Below are 17077 nucleotides of genomic sequence, written 5' to 3' on the forward strand. Positions count from 1 at the left end.
AGTTATGTTTTACAAATCTAATTCGTATTCGACATAAACTGTTTTGCTAATTGAGCTCTATTTGGTGTAACGTTCGGGCAAATAGCAAGTCAATATTTGGGCTACATTATGAAGTCGGCAATTTGGTGAGCTATAGTTGCTGAATTCTACATTGTTTGAACTCCGGTGGAGTTTTCTCATTGGTAATTATATCACATTTCATGTTTTTATTTGGGACAGTCCTCCAATGTACAGGTAAAATACATGTAAATAATATCTATATTTGTAATCAAATACTGATGAAATTAAGAATGAAAACGGGGAATGTGACAAAGAGACAACAACTCGATCACAGAGCAGAAAACAGCAAGGTCAGTATCGAACCATATAACTTAAAATGTGCACTATTTGAGTGAAAATGGACGTCATGATAAACCACAAAACATATATAAAAAAAACATTAAATTAAATATCGTACATGAGTGACAAAGGCCTGAGGCTCCGGACAGGCGCAAAAATGCGACGGGATTAGACATTTTTGTGAGTTCTCAATCCTCCCCGATTTGTTATTTCAATGACATATCATTATAAAATGTTATTGTTTTATGTATCTCTTACGTCTGCTGCAAACTCACCATGCGGAAGTGGACGTTTGATTTTGAGCAAGATAAGGTTTGTTACAAGAGTACACTACACATTGGTGAAAACTATGTACAATGTAGAGAATTTAAACAGCTCAGTTAATATATGAAAAAGTTAATCCAGTGGATTCATTGTTCTCTAAGATTGTTTCTAGTCCGGAATTTAAGGATAACAGCCTCTAACTGAAACTGTTATATTGCGATACTGCCTGATCCCAACTGTAAATATTGTAAAACTCTATGTTCTTTTCTTTTAAAACCATGCAGTATGGTTTCCCAATTAGGTAGGTTGTTTTTCTTACACATATTATTATTTTTTTAATAGCTATCTCCAATATTTCATTTCAAATATTGATGTAGATTTGTTTATCAGTTTTTTTTTCAGATAAACAAGATAGATAAGCCCTAATGCCAAAAAAAGACTCCAAAAGTTTTCGACAAATTGATACCATGGTCACTCGTATTATCCCATTAGCAATAGGTCTTTTACTTGAATATATTATTGACATTTTCATTTATATCTTCTTCTTATCATTATCACTATTATTTTCTATTTGTTTAGAATATAAATAAGAAAAAAGTAGAATGAAAAAGAAACCAAAATTTCTAAACGGAAAGTTCCTTATAAAATGGCAAAATCAAAAGCTCAAATACATCCAATGACTTGGAAAACAACTGTCATATTTTTGACTTTGTAAACGCTTCCTTATGTAGAACATGGTGTATTAAACCGGGTTTATAGCTAGTTAAACCTCCTACTTGGTTGAAATACCTTACACGCACACATACACACGCAATATGAGTAAAATGATCCATAATTCAGTGGACACGAAACCTGCTTCTAGAATAACCCTTCTCGGAATGATATGAGTAAAAAGTGAACAAGCCAAAAATGAATAACAAAAAATGCTTATGAGCATAAAAACTAAAAATACCTTTTATAGAAGACCAAAACCATAAACATATCAACTTAACTGAAGAAATTGCAACCTTTGTTTTCTAATAAGTTATACCGGTATTATATATATTTATAAAAATATAATTGTAAAGAAAAAAAACTTACTTTTTTTTTATATAGTTATCAGAAAACTATCAAGTAGAAATTCCATGTAGATCTGTTTTGATAATGTGAACGTAGAAATTCTTTTACTTATAATTTTCATTAAAAGTAAACTTATTAAAAGCAATATGATATAAGAATAATGATAGCCTACCTTCATACCTGCCGGGTGTGGTATAACATCTGATATTTTACCTGCCGGGTGTGGTATAACATCTGATATCCTTACCTGCTGATCAATATCTGTTGCATTTCAATACATTATGTCTATAACTGTTAGACTTACCTGTGCTTTACGTCAAATAGAATTGTTTAAGAGTTATCACAGATAAACTAATGTATAGATATATATAATTAATGATATTGCTTTAACCAATACGTGTACAAGTATTTTCATTTGAAGTGTATTATATCTATAAACAATTGGGAATAGGGAAGTTCTATGTATGGTTGTATCATGTTATTAAAATTTGGTGTTAAAATTAAAGAATGCGTCTCGATTATGCAAAGCTCTGATTTTTAATTGTTTTGGCCACAAGCATCACTGAAGAGACAATGATTGTCGATATGTACATCTGATGCCAAAAAAAAATGATACCGTGTATGTCATTGTAAGCTATTTTTTGTTTACGATTGCTACTCGCCCTCCAAAAGAGTTTCGGTAACAAATGGTGTCAACACTTTGTCCTCCTCTGTGAAGAGTATTTAGCACCAACAGGTGTTTTGTTATTCTTTAATTTGGTCAATTTAGTTATTCTTTCTTTCTAGTATAGATTATCGTTGAACATTGGAAATGTGATATGATAGCAAATGAGATATCTCTCCACAAGACATCTAATCGAAGAAATTAACAACTTTAGGCTACCGTACGGCCTTCAAATATTAGCAAAATCCAATACCGTATAGTCATTTGTAAAAAGTTTTTAAATTTTGTAAAAAAATGGATATAATAATAGTCTCTCATTATTCTTTATAGAATGCATGGCGCATGTATATGTATAGAATGCATGGCGCATGTATATGTATAGAATGCATGGCGCATTTATATGTATAGAATGCATGGCGCATGTATATGTATAAAATGCATGGCGCATGTATATGTATAGAATGCATGGCGCATGTATATGTATAGAATGCATGGCGCATGTATATGAATAGAATGCATGGCGCATGTATATGATTACTTTATTCAAGCTAATGATATGTTACTCCTAGTTTTAATGTAAGCTTTGTTTTATGTATGTATACGAATGTTTATGTTGTACAGGCGGTAGGTCTAATAAATGATTGAATCTGAATTTGCATCTGCTTCGTCATGTACATATTTTGCTCTCTCTCTGCACCTAAGTATCTGCAATGATTATGAGAATAAAAATATTGGTGATAAAGATATTGACCATATATAGATATAAGAAGCTATGGTATGAGTGCCAATTAGACAACTCACCATCCAAGTCACAATTTGTAAAACGTATACTCGTTAAAGGAAATATTCTTGTTTGGAAAACCTACCATAATAAGCAACACTTCTAATTACCTATTGTTATAGAAACGCCAATTAAGGATATAGTCTTTTATTGCATACAATACTGATTTGAATTATCACCTGGGAACCATTGTATGTATTGATATATCTATGTAACACTGATAATTCTATGTATGTAAAGATAACAATGGTTTTACACTTTAAGGTATATTGCACTACATACAAACAATAAAGGTGAATAACAAAATGGCTGATAAATATGGAAAAATAAGAAAATTAGTAGCAAAACATGCCTTCTGTTTGTTAAGGTCAAATGTAATTAGGACAACTTTTGATATACAGTTATGTAATGGATTTTAGCATGATTGTTGAAATCTAATTTTAATGTTTTAATAAAACACAAAAATCATTGACATAAAAACTATAAATTGCGGTGTTTAGAATATTTCAATTTTATTCTTTCCTAGAACTTCGAATTCTGTGTTTGCATCAGTCATTGCCTGCAAGTAGATAGTCCTGTCCTTTTTAAAGATAATATGTGGGTGGACATATTACAGGAGACTGAAGGAGAGCATACATTTTTGGATAATTTTTACCCATGATGACTCTTCTCCAGTATCAGTTGTTATTTACATATAAGTATAGTTGTTATTATAGCAACTTACGAACGTGCTTTTAGATACAATATATCTAAGAGGTAAGACAAAAATTTCCTAGCTTCAAATTTTATGGACAGGGTAGTCATTCTATTATCATGGCCTTCGTATACCCCTCAATATCTTTCATTTTTCTGAACAAGCACAGACTATTTAGCAGTGGACTTTAAGCAGACATCAATCAATCGATCTTGATATATTTGTTGTCATCTACCACATTTACGATTAAAATTATGTTCGTTTTTTTCATTCAGTGTTTTGCAAAAACAGCTGAAACAGCCACAGCTTGCATTCTATGAGAACCAACTTTATATTGCTATAGATAGCTCATGTTTCAGATAAATATAAATATCTGTAAAACGAAAAAGCTGATGATGAAATCGAAGCAAGGAAATCACAATATGCTATGCAAACATCCTACTATAGTGTTATTATATGCAGATGTATGCACATGGAGTATATATCTCACAGTTGATACGATATTTCAGAGCTTGCATTTCCAATAAAGATTTTCTTGATAGAGATTTGATGCGTACAAGGAAGTTATTGGACGTTCTAAGTGGTGACGTTGAAACTATCACTTCGGAATAAATTTGTTTGAACACCATGACGAGCTGTTTGACCGTGATGAACATCTGGTACACAGCTGACGACGGATATGTTCAAATAGACCACTTTCGAGTTCATCTGTCACCGGAAAAAAATCGTCAATTATACGCGCCTTTATCACCGTCATTTGTGCGTTTAGGGGCGTCGTCACGTCCCTTCCAATATTGAGCGAGTGGTTGGAAAACTATAATTCTATATTGTACCAATTATTCGGCAAATTGAATTCTCAAAATTGACAATCAACACTGCTATCATTAGGGAATTGTCAGTAAGTACCTACAGAGCAACCATTATTTCTAGTTTATCCTGAACAAAGACGATCACTAAGACGCTTGATGAACGTAAATAGTGTAGGGATACAGGAGACCCCCTCTATCTGGTAAATGACGTCATAAAGGCGTGCATAATTGACGAGTTTTTGCCGGTGACGGATGAACTCGAAAGTGGTCTTTTGTCTGTTCCGAGTTTCTTACCACCCAGTTTTTGGTAGAGTTCGTTTTGTTAAGTTTTCTATGTTGTGTTTTAAGTATGTTGTTTGTCTAGTTGTCGTTTTTAGTTTTTAGACAGGATGACATTGTCAGTTTGTTATTGTCGATTTATAAGCTTAAATATCGCTTTGATATATTTCGTCTCTCTCATACATAATAACATTAATTCAATACCTACCAATATACAACTAATATTGGATGCAAATTAGTGAATACTGTCCCGAAAAGATTTCAATAATGCCCGAACTTGGGAGAGGACATTGTTTGATCTATGGGGGAATATATCAGCAGATATTCGTGCAATAACGGTTTTATAGTACAATTTATAGTTTAGCTTGAAGATGTGTTTCAAGCATAAATTTTCTGCTACCGTTTCGAAATATTGAAAAAATGCACTTCATATGTTAGAGAGTTTCAATTTTGAGTTGGGAAGATCGCAAATAGACACATTCGTTAGCCGTGAAACAATGAATTGGAATGATTTATTAAACAAAAATAAGTAATGAATATAAAAATTGATATACTGAATGATTGCAATCAGGGGCGGATCCAGCCATTTAAAAAAAGGGGGGGGGGGTTCACAACCCAGTACAAAGGAGGGGGTCCAACTATATGTCCACATTCAAATGCATTGATCGTCAAAAAAAAAGGGGGGTTACAACCCCCGGAACCCCCCCCCCCCTCCCCTGGATCCGCCACTGATTGCAATACAATGAGACAACCTTCTAACAGACGACACATGACACATATCTGGTTACACGCCATTATTCCGACAGCCCATTAGTCCGACAGCCCATTGCTCCGACAACCCATTAGTCCGACAGCCCATTGCTCCGACAACCCATTAGTCCGACAACCCAATACTCCGACAACCCATAAGTCCGACACTTAACAAGTAAAGTATCAGGGAATTAGGGTAAAATAAAATTTGTCTGTCCGTATATATAACATAAGGATAAGGTAGTTCGAATAATTTCTATATACTCAATTCGAAATCTGTATATACATATAACAGAAAAGAATATTTCATTTTCCAAATTAAAGGATCTTTAAAGACCATAAAAATCAAGAGCAAACATTGATGGTACCCCCATCCAGACATTTAGGTATACAGGAATTTTTGAGTTGCGAATCCGAAAAAAGCATCACACAGTATAACTGAATAATATAAACCTTGAAACCAAATTTCAGAAATCATTGTATTGTAGTTCCTGAGAAAAATGTGACGAAAATTTTCAACTTGGTTGTCATGTATAAGTATTAATTGAATTTGAAAACGCATCACACGACATAGCCAACTTCAATAAACCTTTCAGAAATCCTTGTAATGTATTTCATGAAAAAGATGCAACGAAAATATTTATGGGACGGACGGACGGACGGGTGGATGGATGGTTGAACGGACGGACAGACAGAGGTAAAACAGTAAACCCCATCTTTTTCGAAGCGGTGGTCTAATGACTTGGTCAACATTATAAGACATTACAATACTAATATGATATAATTATCTTTATAGCACTATAAGCCTCAGTCACAATCGGAGCCAAGACAAAATAGAAAAAAACAACTAACACAATGATATCAAAAACAGTCAGTATCAACATAACTTTTCAAAGTTCTTAAATGTGCTAGAAATATGGTGAATGAGTTCCTCCCTCTAAAACTTTTAGGAATGTTGGTCCTCAATGCTCTTCAACTTCGTACTTTATTTGGCCTTTTTAACTTTTTTGGATTCGAGCGTCACTGATGAGTCTTTTGTAGACGAAACACGCGTCTGGCGTATACATAAAAATCAGTCCTGGTATCTATGATGAGTTTATTTAATATTATGAAGTGAGCATTCGGTTAAAAAATGACGCTCATCCTCAATTTTATAAGCTGTACAATTCGATTTTATGAGTATCTAGCATTTTCAATTTTTAATGTAATGGAAGAGCACCGATTCTGAATTAACATATGAACTACTTTTCTTAAAATAAATGATATCTAAATATTTTTCTTGAAAATAATCTTTTGAAATGAAAAATAAGTGTCAAGTTTCCAACAAAACACATAATGTACTAAGTTTTTAAAGTTAGACAATTTGACGAAGACACAAGCGGGACAAGAATGTCACACATTGTCTTAGATTTTTTACTAGTTTGTTATTGGATTTTATACTGCACTCGGTCTATTTGAGCAGTCAAAATGCGTTGACTGTATATTTCTATGACATATACAGTCACTGACCCGATATTACTTTTCCTTATGAATATTTAGATAGAAGTTGCCGAAATATTCTTGTCCGTCATATTTGTTTTTCGTAACAAGTTTTGTTGTAAATCATCATTTCTGCATCTCCGCCAACCATAATAAAAGAGACATGTTTTTCTAGATTTTAAAATAAGCTCAGGATATAAAATCGGTATCCCAAAAAATATATCGAGTTTCATCTCTCAGATCGCTATTGGAAGTGCTGTGTACTGTCTCCGTATTTCGTGGAATCACATTCCCGAACATATACCGTATTCATAATTAGAATTGCTCATCTTTTCTGAGCACATATTTTGTCCTATTTGTCTTCTTATTGTTTAGGATCTGCATGGGTATGTATTTGTCGCTTTGTTTTTGTCATTTTGACTGACGTGACATAAGCCCATTATTTCTGCGACAAAATTAATTTAAATAAAACTCAGACGAGTTATACAAAGAGAGAAAGTGTTGGTAGAGTTATCCAACTCCGGTATATTTATTTATGTAGTTAATAGTTGGGAAACCTCACTCCCCTGATAAGCGAAAAAGAGGGAACCGAAGATCTAGTGAAAAAAGGTAGACCAAGACACACATGCAAAAAATAGCGAACTAAAACAAATTTAAATTTAATTACAGCTGACTATGCGGTATGGGCTTTGCTCATTGTTGAAGGCCGTACGGTGACATATAGTTGTTAATGTCTGTGTCATTTTGGTCTTTTGTGGATAGTTGTCTCATTGGAAATCATACCATATCTTCTTTTTTTATAAAACAGCACAGACTGATACACAGCTAAATATAAAGATACGTAAAACGAAAGTGAGACGAGGGTAAGCACTGAGCATGTGTATTAACTTCAATATACGGAAACAAATTTCCCGCATGGAAAGAATATTTGTAATCAAAACGGACAACCACAAATATCATAGAGAAAGGAGTTGGTCGTTTTAGAGTAAATTTACCCATACACATAAGAAAAACGCATTGTCGGAATAATGGGCTGTCGGAGTAATGGGTTGTCGGAATAGTGGGCTGTCGGAGTAATGGGCTGTCGGAATAGTGGGCTGTCGGAGTAATGGGCTGTCGGAATAATGGTTGTCGGACTAATGGGATGTTACCTATAATCTTATATAGGTAAATGTTCAAATGACTACTACAAAGTTCAAATAGGTCATGCAAGTAAAATCAATCTTGGATTAATGTGGTATAAGTTATAAATTGAATGATTAATTACGTTTCTTAAATGGTATTGAAATCAATTGAGAAACAAAGATTACATCAACATTGTTTTTTTTCAAATGCACGCATCATCGCGTCACCGTGGCCAGTATGAATTTACTCTGTATTAAAAAAAAACGAATTTCAGTTGGAACTTTACTTGTAAAAGCTTGAATGAGTAGAAATATTGCAAAATGAGAATTTGAAATTACCGATAGAGACAAGAAGATGGTCAGTTATTCATTGGAGAAGCAGGATTTCTCAGATCCAGATCATGTAAAGGAGATGAGTGCCATTACATTTACTCAATTACTAGTAAACGGGCATAGTCCTCACTATTTGAGTAATCTTATTCAACCTTATAGGGGAAATGTTCATACACATAACCTCAGGCTCAACTTATCTATTGACAATTTTGAGATTTTATTTCAGAATAGTGTCTAATGAAAATAGCATTATACTTAGTAGTCTACGCTTTTGGAATGCCTCACCCACATCAACAGTTTTTGTTGATTTTTTGGCTCAATATTTGTCAGATTCATGCACATAGACTGTTTTTTTTTCCAGTTTAAATGGTTTTATACTAGTATTTGTTTGGCCTTTTAAAGCTTGCTGTTCGGTGTGAACCAAGGCTCCGTGTTAAAGGCCGTACCTTGAACTATAATTGTTTACTTTTATGAATTGTTACTTGGATGGAGAGTTGTCTCATTGGCACTCATACCACATCTCCCTATATCTACATACCTTGCAACTTGTCAGATTTTGCCATAAAACTACATAACCCTGGCGAAATGACACATATGGGAAGAGAACACACGTATCTGGCAAATGATACATACAGACAGAAACATAAACACTGAAAGCTTCATCACTTATCTAACAGATCACAACACCCAAACCACAGTGACCTATACGAAGATCCAAGCCATTTCTTTATTTAATGCCCTGCTTATGATATTCTTAGACTTGAACTTCAGAATATTTTTTAAAATTCATTATGGCAGGGAAGTCGTGTGGTAATTGGACTGTAAAAAGTTATCTCAAATGTTCTAATTTGTGAAATTTTGTTTATGGAAATTACAATACAATAATACTTAATTCTCAAATATACCATCATACCTATGATATCATAAGTAACATCCTACAATATAATCAATATTCAGAAACTGTAATACAAGTTAAAATATCATACCTTATTTATAAAAAAAAGAAATAACAAACAAACAAAAATCACTTAATGGATTTTGTGAAACCAAAATTCTTTTGAGGGATTATCGTCATCATAAAAATAGCGAAGGTCAGCAATCGAAGAAGTTGATAATATGATTTTATCTTATACATTTTAAGGATTCCATTGTTTCGTTATAGAGATGCATTATTTATCCATCATTATCATATCATGACCGTTGTTGAATATCAATTGCATGATATGCTACTTTCGTTATTTTTTAGAATTTAAATTGTGTTGACACAAATGTAGTATTTGTCTTGTTGCTTTTTACTGTGAAGGATGCATACAGGCTCTAGCTTACAATCCAAATCCTTTGAGTTATTTTCTAAATAGAATAAATTTGAATAAATGAGTTCAATTATTTGTTCGTTTTTAATTGCTTCCTTGTCAACGATCTTGGATTAGAGAAAATGATACATATCTCTGTAAAGTACAAACAATTTGATTGGAGATAGGATGAAAGAACAGATATAATTTTGTCACGATCTTATGTTCAGTGTATAAGAAATCTCAACCTTCTTAATTCTTTTTATATTTTCAAAAATTGCTTTTGATGAATCTAGACAAAGAAAGATGGGTATCAATTATTGTTATGTGAATGTATGTTAGTATATGCTGATCTATTTATATAGTACTTAATTCTTTATTCCTGTCAATACTTGAATTCTATGTGGCTTATTAGTAGAATAAAAAGTGTGGGGGTAGTGGTTAAAGTAGATTAAAGTCAACAAGTTAGCCAGTGTCCTCTTTCAGTTTCATGTTTGTTGTTTCGAATCCTCTTATACATGCTGTGTACAGGTTGATAAAACATTATTATTAAAAAAAAACTGAATAGTCAAACGCTTTTATAATGAAAATAATTTTTTGAAAAGCATAAAATCATTTCTATAAGATACGAATAATCAGAGAAAACAGTGTTCATATTATTCATTAAGATAGGCGGAGATATTATACAAATATAGCCTTTGTATGAGGTCGATACAAGGATATATTGACCTAAAAGAAGTATATTGACTGAGGATTCGATATACTTCTTTGGGTCGATATATCCTGTATTGACCTCATACAAAGGCTATATTTGTAATATTATTAATTTCCGACCATATTTGTATCAAAATCGTCATTTAAGTTTGTTGGAATTTTATTAATATTACATCAATTTGTCTACTTGACAATAACAACATATAAGTTGTTATTTAATTTACTTTTTTTTGACATCTTATGTATTTGAAGATTTTTTCCGTCAAATTATTGATCACAGATATCATGTGTTTCAAAACGTTAAACAATATCCTGAAATTCATTACATGACGTCACAAAGTATATCGGTTTTTAGATATTCTAAAAATAACCGTGCGATATGCATTTTGCCGGTCAATATGCTTTTTGCTATACGCCGTTTTCTCTCTACCTTCGGAAATATAGTTTAACATGTGACTATGCATAAACGAATCAAATTTGTTAAATAATACGAATTAATAATGTATATATATATCATTCTATAATCGTTACTCAATGTTGCGTCATACGACATGGTTTGGTTCCATACGGTATGGGTTGTTTTCATATAGAAATAAAAGATAAAAAAAAATATTATACGCTTAAAACATTACTGAGTAGTATTCCAAAATATTTCAAACAAGAAACTCTGACAGGTACGCCGTGAGATAAAAAAAAACTAGAGGCTCTAAAGAGCCTGTGTCGCTCACCTTGGTATAGATGTGTATTAAACAAAGGAAGCAGACAGTTCATGACAAAATTGTGTTTAGGTGATTGTGATGTGTTTGTACATCTTACTTTACTGAAAATTCTTGCTGCTTACAATTATCTTTATCTATAATGAACTTGTCCGTGTAGTTTCAGTGGAAAATGTTAGTAAAAATTTACAAATTTTATGAAAATTGTTAAAAATTGATTATAAAGGACAATAACTTCTTACGGGGTCAATTGAACATTTGGTCATTTTGACTTATTTTTGAGTCTTAAATTGCTGTACATTATTGCTGTTTACAGTTTAACTCTATCTATATTAATATTCAAGATAATAACCCAAAACAGCAAAATTTCCTTAAACTTACCAATTTAGGGGCAGCACTCTAACAACGAGTTGTCCCATTCATCTTAAAATTTCAGGGCAGATAGATCTTGACCAGATAAACAATTTTACCCCTTGTCAGATTTGCTCTAAATGCTTTGGTTTTTGAGTAATAATCAAAAACTGCATTAAACCTCCATGTTCTATTTTTAGCCATGCCGGCCATCTTGGATGGTTGGCCGGGTCAAAAAACACAAACTTTAAACTAGATACATTAATGATGATTGTGGTCAAGTTTGGATTAATTTGGCCCGGTAGTTTCAGAGGAGAAGATTTTTGTAAAAGAACATGGATATTTACGAAAAATGGTTAAAAATTGACTATAAAGGGCAATAACTCCTAAAGGGGTCAACTGACCATTTTGGTCATGTTGACTTATTTGTAAATCTTACTTTGCTGAACATTATTGCAGTTTACAGTTTATCTACATCTATAACAATATTCAAGATAATAACCAAAAACAGTAAAATTTCCTTAAAATTACCAATTTAGGGGCAGCAACCCAACAATGGGTTGTCTGATTCATCTGAAAATTTCAGGGCAGATAGATCTTGACCTGATAAACAATTTTCCCCTTTGTCAGATTTGCTATAAATGCTTTGGTTTTTGAGTTATAAGCCAAAAACTGCATTTTACCCCTATGTTCTATTTTTAGCCATGGCGGCCATCTTGGATAGATGGCCAGGTAAAAAAACACAAACTTTAAACTAGATACATCAATGATGATTGTGGCCAAGTTTGGTTAAATTTGGCCCAGTAGTTTCAGAGAAGATTTTTGTAAAAGTTAACGCCGGACGACGACGGACGACGACAGACGACGACGGACGACGACGGACGACAGACGCCAAGTGATGAGAAAAGCTCACTTGGCCCTTCGGGCCCGGTGAGCTTAAAATGAAAATAACATTACTTCAAAGGATACTTCGTGCAATTATGTAGTCCAAATCATTTGGAATAGCAAATATGAGATCATATAATAATGCACTGAAGAATGCAGATCTATAACTTTGTACAGCGGATATTTTAATATTTTAAAGATCAGCTGTTTTGCATGTAAACCTATGGAGCAGTCAATTACAAGACTGCAACCTGCATACATTGACTGAGCGCTTAACAATTATTCACTGTTTGTCTCCCCTTCCTTTATTTCTACAGTGCAAACTATCGTTGACTGAGCGCTAAACAATTATTCGCTGTTTATCTCCCCTTCCTTTATTTCTACAGTGCAAACTATCGTTGACTGACTAAGCTTAATGATAATTGTCATATTGATACACCTGATAGGGAAAGATAACGCATTGAATTACCACATGATAAAAGTAAATAAATAATTTATATTTTTATTTGAGGGAAGTTATGACATCTGTAGATTAAAGGTAGGAATACAGGATAAATGCGAGTTGAATGTTAGGCCAGTGCTAAATCTATCATTGTATTCATTCCCTTGTCCTGTTCCAATCATTTATTCACCCGTTCACTCATTTGATTCTGATGATAATGAATTAATGTATTATATGTGGTTTGTAGTAACAAACAAGACCAATTGGATTATTTTCATAATGTTCTACTATGATTCTTTCCGTTTAGAATACTATTCACTTAAAAAAAAAGTTTAAAAACTTAAAAAATCATGTTCACATTGATGTTCTTTTTTTTCTTTTTGTCAAGATATTTTTAAATTGTTTCCAAACTTCTTTTTTTAAATAATTTTAATTTTAGAAATATATATGATCTTCTGTCGACTGTAAAACTGAACTATATTCCATGTAATGCACTTTTCGTGTAGTTCAGTCCTTTTCAATAGCTGTTAACCACACGGGAGCTGTATAATATCTAAATATAGCTTTATCTGAACATAGCTTGAAAACAAATAAACTGAGATAAAGGGTATTCGCTAATTAATGACATCACGATCTAAAGTTGCAAGGCAATTTCATTTGAATTAACGAAGAAAAACATTTTTTCTCGACATTTGTATTTGTTTTGAAAATGCATGGTTTATTTACTATTAGACTTCAATCAATTAACAAAATTCTACTCGAAGTAATGTAGTAGGTGGTTTTCTATGCTTAGGAATAACACCAATGAGAGCTTAAAGGTTCTGATGATTTATTTACCAGTATATAAAACAAGTCACTTGTGGAGTGAGTTGTGCTGATACGGTTAACGGCACATCATATAAACAACAATCATGTGCTCTACATAATTACATTACATGGAGTCAGTATTCTATAATAATGTTGTCCAAAATATATAAGGTTTACAGGTAAACTATGTGGTCAAGATAAACAGACATAAATTCAATGGACTGTCATGGCTATCGTCCGTGGAAATGTACAGGTCCAAAACAAAGGAAATTAAACTTGACCGCGAAATATAAACAGCCAATCAGATACAATGATTTAAGTAAATCCCTAATGAATATTCATAAAATAACGTGAATATTACTATACATAAAAATAAGGTTTGCAAGTAATAATTTAAACTGAATATAAAATATTCAAAATATGTAATAAAGCTTTTATAATAAATATAGTATTTAAATAGATGATTTTTACAATATATAAAATGATCATAAAAATCACTCTACTACAGTAATACTTTTAAAAGATATCTCAATATGAATATTGATCCGGCACTTAAATGTTAAAACTGTGTAAATCGTAAAGAACAAATACAGTAACCATTTTTAAACATCTATCTTATCAAAAGATTCACGTATGTGGAAAACTTCTCGCCGATTCAATTTACTTTTTCTATGGTCTAACAGAATCTACAACCCATTACCACTGTTACGTTTGGTCCTTGGTGCTGTTCATCTTTGTACTTGTTTTGGCTTTCAAACTTTTGTTTCTGGGCGTCACTAGTAGGTCTTGTGTGGACAAAATGCACTTCTGGCGTATTAAAATTCTAACTTGTTGCCTTTTGTTGGCTGTTGTTCGTGTGATTCTTTGTCAATTGTGTTCTCCAATTTATTTATATTGTAGTCCTGTGGTGTTGTGTTGTCATATTGATGTTGTATTTCACATGGCCATAAAAGTGCGAGGTTTGGCATGCCACAAAACAAGGTTCAACCCACCATTTTTTCCTTTAAAAATGACCTGTACCAAGTCAGGAATATGGCCATTGTTAAATTATAGTTCGTTTCTGTGTGTGTGTTACATTTTAACGTAGCGTCGTTTGTTTTCTCTTATTTTTGAGTGTAAATTCACATTGCGATAAAACGTGTCACGGTACTTGTCTATCCCAAATTCATGTATTTGGTTTTCATGTTATATTTGTTATTCTCGTGGGATTCTGTCTGATGCTCGGTCCGTTTCTGTGTGTGTTACATTTTAGTGTTATGTCGTTATTCTCCTCTTATATTTAATGCGTTTCCCTCGGTTTTAGTTTGTTACCCCGTTTTTGTTTTTTGTCCATGGATTTATGAGTTTATGAACAGCGGTATAGTACTGTGGTCTTTATTTACTGCAATGATTATAATTTATTTTAAAATATGGAAATGCTATATTCCGATAAAAAATCTACTTTCCGAAAATTTCTGTTCTGAGATGAAAACTACATAGATTTTTATTTAAATAGATTTTATTTCAATAGTATGCTAATAAAATTCAAATGAAATAATTTACGGATTCTGCAATGACTTCCTTCAGCCATATAGTATAAACATTAAGGATGATGTATGCATCTGGCTTTTATTATATATACTGTACGAAAGGTTACACAGTGGTAATTCCTTCTCCATACCCGGATCATGATAAGGCTGTTTAGAATTTTAACCGGCTTTTTTTTTTTACACCGATCCAGAACGTACATTCACGGTTAATGGAAGTACTTTCATTTTAATATTCAGAAATAAATGAGAAAATATTGAATCAACGATGACCATCTTCTTTTTACTGCTATCTAGTTAGTAAACGTAAGACCATTCGGGCTTTGTGACCTTTCGTCTTGCAGTGAATCCAAAATGTTTACAAATTAATTTTCACTTTTGTGTAAAGTCATTTAAAACATTTTAAAACACCTGACTTATTTTTTGCTGGAAAAATATGTTCAGTAGATGCTGCATTTGTTTTGTCCAATATTAGTGTTTAGTTATATTGACCTTAGTATGGTATACAGAAGAGAAATCTAGTTCTCGAAAGTAAATACGATCGTTACACCTAAATGCGTAATACTTATATAAAACAATATTTATCATATTAACAAGGTTAAACAGTAAAGATTTTATCTGTTTATATCGCAAATCAAATTAATATTAGTTGCATATTTTTAAGATATGGGGAAGTTTCACTACACGTTAAGCTTCCTTGTAAGTGCAAAATAGTTTTTTTATGTGTGTTTTGGAAAAAAGGGGGAGGGGAATTTGTATAGTATATCTATTACATTTTTTTCAATTAACACTTGGAATCAATGCAGGTATAGTTAAACTCCTTCTAAAATGAAAATTAATTTTTGTCATAGTGTGGTCTCCTTCAATTATAGAGTAGGACATACTGTAACTATTTACACCACTGGGTCCATGCCACTGATGGTGGCCGTTTCGTCCCCAAAGGTATAACCAGTCCAGTAGTCAACACCGAACGGTGTTCACATGCATATCAATAATGTGGTCATATTTATTAATTTCTTGTTACAAAAGTTTGAAGTTTTCTAAAAACTAAGGATTCACTTATCCCATGCATAGATTAGCCGTAATTGTCACAACGTTTTGGAATTTTTGATCATCAATGCTCTTAAACTTTGTACTTGTTTGGCTTTATAAATATTTGGATGTGAGCGTCACTGATGAGTCTTTTGTAGACGAAACGCGCGTCTGGCGTACTAAATTATAATCCTGGTAACTTTGATAACTATTAACTTTTCCATTGCAATTCTTGATATCATACTATTATATTTTACCTTCGCACAACCGCTGTTTCATATTTGTATTTAATAATAACTTTGACGGTTTGCTTGAATATGTTATAGGGATGTTGACTTTAGTAAACGTAACCTTGGATTAACATGGTTAACGCACACCTTTCTCGTAGATAATAACAAATACAACGTACCTTTCAACTTTTCAAAAATATAGTCAGTAACAGCATCCTATCTGTAAACGTAATGTTTCTTGTAAAGATTAATATAAACGATATTAATCACCATATATTTAATTACAATTGTCTTACATAGAACTAAACCACTAGACATTGATATATTTAAACTTAGGATAAATTTTGTATCTTTTAATATCAAAATCAACTAGCATGATAGATTCGCAAAGTCAACAAAACTGTTCTTTCATTCAATGATCTGACGGTTTTAAATACGGTAAGATGAAATTTCACGAAACCTGTTATTAGTGTTTGCTTCTGATTTCCCTTCTTTTCGTGGACGGCA

At 32.5% G+C, this 17077-nt stretch overlaps 2 protein-coding genes across 3 annotated transcripts in view; one reads left to right on the forward strand and one right to left on the reverse strand.

Annotated features, from left to right (window-relative positions):
* LOC134695722 (transient-receptor-potential-like protein) overlaps nt 1-1914 on the reverse strand; it is a 44326-nt gene extending 42412 nt beyond the window's left edge. For both annotated transcript variants that reach the window (XM_063557108.1, XM_063557106.1), the window contains exon 1: nt 1835-1914. The gene's annotated coding sequence lies outside the window, so the exon portion shown is untranslated. The remainder of the gene's footprint in view (nt 1-1834) is intronic.
* Nucleotides 1915-12979: 11065 nt separating this feature from the next.
* The window catches only part of LOC134695813 (P protein-like), a 31464-nt gene continuing 27366 nt past the window's right edge, over nt 12980-17077 (forward strand). The window contains exon 1 of the mRNA XM_063557231.1: nt 12980-13071. The gene's annotated coding sequence lies outside the window, so the exon portion shown is untranslated. The remainder of the gene's footprint in view (nt 13072-17077) is intronic.

Source organism: Mytilus trossulus, chromosome 14 (assembly GCF_036588685.1).
Source record: "Mytilus trossulus isolate FHL-02 chromosome 14, PNRI_Mtr1.1.1.hap1, whole genome shotgun sequence".
Classification (NCBI taxonomy): Eukaryota; Metazoa; Mollusca; class Bivalvia; order Mytilida; family Mytilidae; genus Mytilus; species Mytilus trossulus.